Source organism: Pongo abelii, chromosome 1, assembly GCF_028885655.2.
Source record: "Pongo abelii isolate AG06213 chromosome 1, NHGRI_mPonAbe1-v2.0_pri, whole genome shotgun sequence".
Lineage (NCBI taxonomy): Eukaryota > Metazoa > Chordata > Mammalia > Primates > Hominidae > Pongo > Pongo abelii.
This window is the reverse complement of record NC_071985.2, coordinates 73,746,862-73,754,242: the sequence shown is the minus strand read 5'-3', so window position 1 is coordinate 73,754,242 and position 7,381 is coordinate 73,746,862. Positions and strand designations below refer to the sequence as shown.

Below are 7,381 nucleotides of genomic sequence, written 5' to 3'. Positions count from 1 at the left end.
GTTGTTATGGCAGCCTAGCAAATTAATACAGGTATCTAGGAGCCATTTTTAACAGTAGCTGTTAAAATTTGAGTAGAGATTTTATTCAACAAAACTGTAAAATTACATGTTCCATTTGTTTTACTAATGTAAAAGGTATCTTTCTCAGAAAGACACACACAGAACTTGGTGGGACTTTCTTGAGAACAATATTGAGTCACAGTTTATTTCCGTTTTTTCCTCATGAGAAGAAAATGCACAAGCAGTTAATGTTGTGGTGAGAATTATGGAGAATTTGGCTAAATGTGCTAAAATAATCAGTAAGAAAAAGATGGACATATTTAGCAACATTAAGAACAATAAAAATTAAACCCACACATGTCAAAGACAAAGGCCAGCATAAAAAGGTAAACCAAGCCAGGTGCAGTGGTACACATCTTTAGTCCCAGGTACTCAGGAGACTGAGGCAGGAGGATCCCTTGAGTCCAGGAGTTCGAGTCCAACCTGGGCAGTATAGTGGGACCCTGTCTCAGAAAAAAAAAAAAAAAAAAGACAAATGATAAATGTGTAAAATTTTGCAGTAAATGGGAAAGACAAACCCTAGGCTCTATATAGTGCACATTGATTGTGTTTTGGCCCCCACCATCCATTTGCCTTACTTCTGGTAACATTTGAGGATCTGTGCTCTTTCTTATTTTTCTGTCCATGTGGTTCTGAACAGAGACCAAAACTCCAAGAAGTGTAGCATATAATCCAGGTTTAAACCAGTGAATCACATTCACAATGCCTTCCTCAGAGATTGGTTCAAGGATGAGCAAATGATTCAAGAAAGAGGAGCTTGTGTTTTGTTTTTGTTTTGTTGTTGTTGTTGTTGTTGTTTTTCTCATTGAATCTGAAGCATAAGAGATCTTCAGATTGGGATTGAAACTGTTTCCACCATCTTGGTACCATCTTGCTACCATGTGGAACCCATGAATGAGACCAACAGAGGAAAGCAGAGTTAACAAATGGAGATGGCTGGGCACAGTGGCTCACGCCTATAACCCCAGCCCTTTGGGAAGCCGAGGTGGGTAGATCACCTGAGGTCAGGAGTTCAAGACCAGCCTTGCCAACATGGTGAAACCCCATCTCTACTAAAAATACAAAAATTAGCTGGACCCCATCTCTATTAAAAATACAAAAAATAGCCAGTAAAAAATAAAAAAATTAGTCCCAGCTACTTGGGAGGCTGAGGCAGGAGGATTGCTTGAACCCAGGAGGTGGAGGTTGCAGTGAGCCGAGACCGTGCCACTGCGCTCCAGCCTGGGCAACAGAGTGGGACTCTGTCTCAAAAAAAAAAAAAGAAAGAAAGAAAGAAAAAGAGAGAGAGAGAAAAAAGGAGGGAGGAAGGGAGGCAAATGAAATTCTGACCACATCATTTCAGCCTTGAATCCAGCCATGTCTGGTCTTAGCACTATCCCAAAATATAAAGTTACATAGGCAATAAATTCATTAACTGCTGTCCTTGCATTTACTATTGTAATTGTCAGTATCTTTCAGTTCGACTCAGATTCTTGATTTTGATGACTATGTCTTTACTGGTTTATTCCCAGCATCCAGTTAAGTACCTGGTATATAAAGGGAAGGGTTATTGTATTTTTACTGAATAGATGTTGAATTAATATACCCTCATGTTTTACAAGTGCCTTAAAAACTAATCCAACTTTCTATGTAATTTTGACTTGTCTTTACAACATTATGAGGATATTTTTTAGTCTAGGGTGAATGCATGACTCACTAAGAACTCACTAGTATTCTCTTAATATCATGACTCCATATTTTTAGTGGGTGACACCATTTGATACACTTCCAAACACCCCCATAGCAACTGATGTTTCAAAAATATACTCAAAAGACATATTTTCATCTGTGTCAGATCAGATACTATATATCATCTTGGATCAGAAGCCCCAGTAACAATCTGCTATGGAGATCCTTGTTTGCCTTCTTCCTTAGGAGTCAGCACAGTCTCCAGATTGATTTTTGTTCATACTTTTATTCATTCATACATTCAGTCAATATATCCTTAATCTATTGCTGCATAACAAACATACATAAGCTTAGAGGCTTAAACGACATTCTTTTATATAGTTCATGACTCCACACTTTGGCAATGTCTACTGAGCTCAGATGGGAAATCCTTTAGGTCTCCCTAGGACTCCCTTCTATGTCTGTAATCTGCTGCTGGATTGGCTGGAGGCTAATGGGTCTACAAGGACCTCAGCTGCAACAGCAGCAATCTGCTCCATGTGGTGTCTCATCATTTTATCTTGAGTATTAACTTAAGGTTAATCATAAAACCTGAAACCCTTAGGTTTGGGATATCACAGGGTAGGCAATAGCAAGATAAATTATTAGGGAGACTGTGGAATAAAAATCAAATCCAGACTTTATAAGGAGAGACTTTATTCAAAAGAATTATTGCATTAGGGGGCGAAAATTGTAGTGGGAAAAATGCTTTGACCACAGGTCTACAAGTGACTTCAGATTTAGGCAAAAAGAGTTTTTCTTTTATAAGGAGTAAACAAAGCTAGAAAGAACCAGGTGTGGGGAAGTGAGGCAAATGGGTGATGTGATCAGACAGATCAGAGACTATTTTACCTGGAGGCCAGTTTATTCTCAGGAGGGGCTGTATGCTTTTTCCGGATAATGGTGGGGCAAAATTTAGGGGTCTGGAGGAAGGAGAGAGCTTAACCAAAATTTTGTTAAGGGGCATTTTGTTCCAATTGATCAAAATTTTCTTCTTTCTGTACAGAGGCTACAGTTGCCTCATGGTCTGTATGTCCTGGTCATCAGAAAACATTATTCAGAGTGTTACAGCCCTTTTAGAATTTGTCTAGCAAGTTTAGAAAATGATTGAAGGAGACTGACACTTAGATAATGCTCAGAAATGAGAAGGTACGGCTGGCTTGGCTTTTAAGCTGAAACTTTTACTACAGGCCTGGGAGTTATGACAGCTGGAGTCTGAATAGATCCCTATCAGTGCTTCCAAGGCTTCCTTTCAAATACAAGGAATTTGTTAACATTACTTCCTTTTTGCCTGAAGCCACACTTTCCACTTTTTAAAAAAAAAATTTCAGTTTTTAGGGGTTTCTTTTTTGTCTTTTTAAGACAGAGTCTTGCTATGTTGCTCAGGCTAGAGTGCAGTGCCTATTCACAGATGCAATCATAGTGCAACACATACAGCTTTGAACTCCTGCACTCAAGCAGTCCTCCTGCCTTAGCCTCCCCAGTAGCTGAAACTATAAGCATGCACCACTTGGCCTGGCTCTTTCTACTTTTAAAAAACTTTACTTGTAAGCAAAGTGTCCAAAAACTTGTTCACCTTCTGGTTTCAGCTCTGAAGTGTAAAGAGCTTGGAAGGCATCACTCTTGTCCTTACAAGAAGTGAAAAGCTATTTTAGCAGTCTACTACATTCAACAAATACAGTTGACCGTTGAACAACACAGGTTTGAACTGCAAGGGTCCACTTATACATGGATTTTTTTCAACCAAATGTGTTTGGAAAATACATTATTCAACAGATATGAAACCTAGATACACTAGGGCTGGAAAATACAGTGTTCACCAGATATGAAACCCGGGTACACAAGGGCTGAATTTTCCTATATGTGGACTCTGTAGGGTGGACTGCAGGACTTGAGTGTTTGTAGATTTTGGTATACGCTTGGCTTCGGGAACCAGTCCCCCTGTGATATGGTTAGGCTTTGTGCGCCCACCCAAATCTCATCTTGAATTGTAATCCCCAGGTGCTGAGGGAGGGTCCTGGTTGGAGGTGATTGGTCATGGGGGTGGTTTCCCCCATACTGTTCTTGTGATACTGAGGGAGTTCTCACGAGATCTGATGGTTTTATAAGTCGCAGTTTCCCCTGGGCTTCTTTCTCTCTCCTGCCACCTTGTGAAGAAGGTGCCTGCTTCCCCTTCCACCATGATTCTAAGTTTCCTGAGGTCTCCCCAGCCATGCTGAACTGTGAGTCAATTAAACCTCTTTTGTTTATAAATTACACAGTCTAAGGTAGTATCTTTATAGCGATGTGAAAACGGACTAATACATCCTGAGAATACCAAGGAACAACTCTTATTTAACAATTATGTATTTATGTAACAACATGTAACAATTCTGTATGCCCCGCACTCTCATATCCTGGGGATGAATAGTAAATAGGATTGTTTCCATCTTCAAGAAGAGTTCATTCTAGTTGGAGAAAGAAACGCTGTATATATTTACAGGAGCTCTTTAAATATTAGGGAAATTGGCTCTTCGTGAATTGCAAATAGTTTTTCCTGCTCTGTAGAGAGCATTCTTGTTACTGATTTTAGTGCAAATGCTTCTATAGTTTTTTCTTTATACTGTGTATATACCTTTTGTTGTAGGTTTCAAATTAAAGCTGTTCGATTGTTTCCAAGCTGTAGGATTTTCTATCAAGAATAAGAGGTGTATATTGCCAAAGGCTTTTTTGCTTATAATTTATCATATTTTTTAATCTGTTAATTTAGTCAATTACATCTTTTTTTTCTCCTAAAATGAACTCCACCTGGTCATCATAATAATTTTTTAAGTGTACTACTCATTCACTTTTCTTATATTTTCAGACATTTATGTCTGTGTTTACAAATGAGGTTGGTTACACCTTTCCATTCTTATGCTGTTTCTGTCTGGTTTAGATATCAAGCTTATATTAGCCTTGTAAAATGAGTGGAGTAACTTTCCTTTGCTCTTCTCTGAAAGTTTATATAAGAAAGATATTATCTTTTTTTGATACTTTGGAAGAGCTATTCGGTTCATTTCTTTTGCCAGTTTATTTTGGTATTTAATGTATTATTTCTATAAAACAGTTTATTGTATCTAAATTTTAAAATTTATTGACATTAACTTGCCTTTTTTTTTTTTTTTGAGACACAATCTTGTTCTGTTACCCAGGTTGGAGTGCAGTGGCACAATCGCTGCTCACTGCAACCTCTGCCTCCTGGGTTCAAGTGATTCTCGTGCCTCAACCTCCCGAGTAACTGGGACTACAGGTGTGCACCACCACACCTGGATAATTTTTGTATTTTTAGTAAAGAGGGGGTTTCACCATTTTGGCCAGGCTGACCTCAAGTTATCCACCTGCCTCGGCCTCCCAAAGAGCTGAGATTACAGGCATGAACCACCACACCTAGCCTGCTTATGGTTTTTAAAACCTCTAGTGATTGGTTCTATATTTTATGCTGTTTTCTCTTCCACTTCGCAAATATAATTTTATTATTTGTGCATTCTTCCTTCTTTTTTCCCTTGGTTGGTCTTGCTATATATTTCTATGTTTAATTGGATGCTATTTCCCATTAGCCTTAAGTGTGGTAGTGGGTTTTTTTCCTTAAAATTTTAAATAAAGAATTAACATTTACATTGTTTGGGTTTATTCTGTTATTCTTCTGAAACTGTCAGTTAGCTTGTTTATTTTCATTCTTTTGTTTGTTTGTTTTTTATTTTCTTTTCAGAAGAAAAGAAAATAGGATCTCACTCTGTCGCTCAGGTTTGAGTGCAGTGGCGGGATCACAGCTCACCGCAGCCTAAACCTCCTGGGCCCAAACAGTCATCCCGCCTCAGCCTCCAGAGTAGCTAAAATGCTCAGAGGCATTTGAATCAGAGTAACTCCATCTTGAATAGGGGCTTAGTACAATAAGGCTAAGTCTGATTGGACTGCATTCCCAAGAGGTTAAGGCATTCTTAGTCACACGATGAGACAGGAAGTCTGAACAAGATACAGGCCATAAACGACTTTGCTGATAAAACAGGTTGCAGTAAAGAAACCTGCCAAAACTCACCAAAACCAAGATGGCAACAAGAGTGACCTCTGATCATCCTTATGGTTAATTACACGCTAGCTATAATGCATTAGCATGCTAAGAGACACTCCGCACCAGCGCCACTACAAATGCCCTGGCAATGTCAGGGAGTTATCCTGGATGGTCTAAAAAGGGGAGGAACCCTAAGTTCTGGGCATTGCCCACACATTTCCTAGAAAACCCATGAATAATCTGCCCCTTGTTTAGCATATAATCAAGAAGTAACCACAAAAATGGGCAACCAGCAGCTCTTGCCACTGTTCTGCCTATAGAGTAGCTATTCTTTTATTCCTTTGCTTTATTTATTTATTTTATTTTATTTTATTTTATTTTGAGACAGAGTCTCATTCTATTGCCCAGGCTAGAGTGCAATGGTGTGATCTTGGTTCACTGCAACCTCTGCCTCCCGGATTCAAGCAATTCTTCTGCCTCAGCCTCCCAAGTAGCTGGGATTACAGGCATGTGCCACCACACTTGGCTAATTTTTGTATCTTTGGTAGAGAAAGGGTTTTACCATGTTGGTCAGGCTGGTCTTGAACTCCTGACCTCAGGTGATCCACCTGCCTTGGCCTCCCAAAGCGTTTTTTTTTTTTTTTTTTTTTTTTTAAACATAAGAAAAGCACAGATATATTGAAATGGAAGTACACTCTGCAGAGTCACACAGGCTCGAGCAAGCAGTTCAAGAGCTTATTCCTTTACTTTCTTAATAAACTTGCTTTCACTTTACTCTATGAACTCACCCTGAATTCCTTCTTGCGTGAGATCCAACAACCCTTTCTGGGAGTTTAGATCAGGATGCCTTTCTGGTAACAGAACTACAGGCATACACCACTACGCCTGGCTAGTTTTTGCTGTGATTTTTGTAGAGACAGGGTTTTGCCACATTGTCCAGGCTGGTCTTGAACTCCTGAGCTCAAGTGGTCCGCCCACCTCCAATTTTTTTAATCTATGAATTCTTCTTTATTCTTAATTTTCTACATTTGTTTATCTGTGAATTTATTTATTTAATCCTGATCAGTATGCTCTTGCAATTTGTGGATGCACATTTTTCTTTAATTCAGCTATTCTTCAAATTACACTCCTCCATCATTGCCCCAATTCTTTCCTTCTAGAATTCCTCTGTGTATTCTCTATTTCTCATGAGTTCCTTTTTCAGGTGTTTTATTTCTTTATTTTTCTAAGCTATGTTTCAGGTAATTGTCTTAATACTTTTGCAGTTTACTAATTCTTAGATTTTATTCAGTATAGCATTTATTATTTCTATTGTGTTTTAATCACAATGGCTATATTTTACATTTCCAGATTTTTAAATAATTTTTTTTTTAATTTTCCTGCTCTTGGATTGATATCCACCTTTTTCTTGTTGTTGTTTCATTATTTCCTTGTTCTTGCTTTCTGTATATTATTTCTTTCCTTCTTGAAGATTTTAAGCATTCTCATATCATAATTATTTTCAGAAAATTATTTTGTTACTCATTTCTAGTTAGAATTTTTTGGTATTAGAGCTGATTACCTATTTTATGATGAATTTATTTT

At 38.2% G+C, this 7,381-nt stretch overlaps 1 non-coding gene across 1 annotated transcript; it reads left to right on the top strand.

The window, feature by feature from the left end:
- Positions 1–2,827: 2,827 nt before the first annotated feature.
- Positions 2,828–2,889, top strand: LOC112131297 (U7 small nuclear RNA). The gene has a single exon (XR_002913393.1). It is a non-coding gene; the product is annotated as a U7 small nuclear RNA (small nuclear RNA).
- The last annotated feature ends 4,492 nt before the right edge of the window (positions 2,890–7,381 follow it).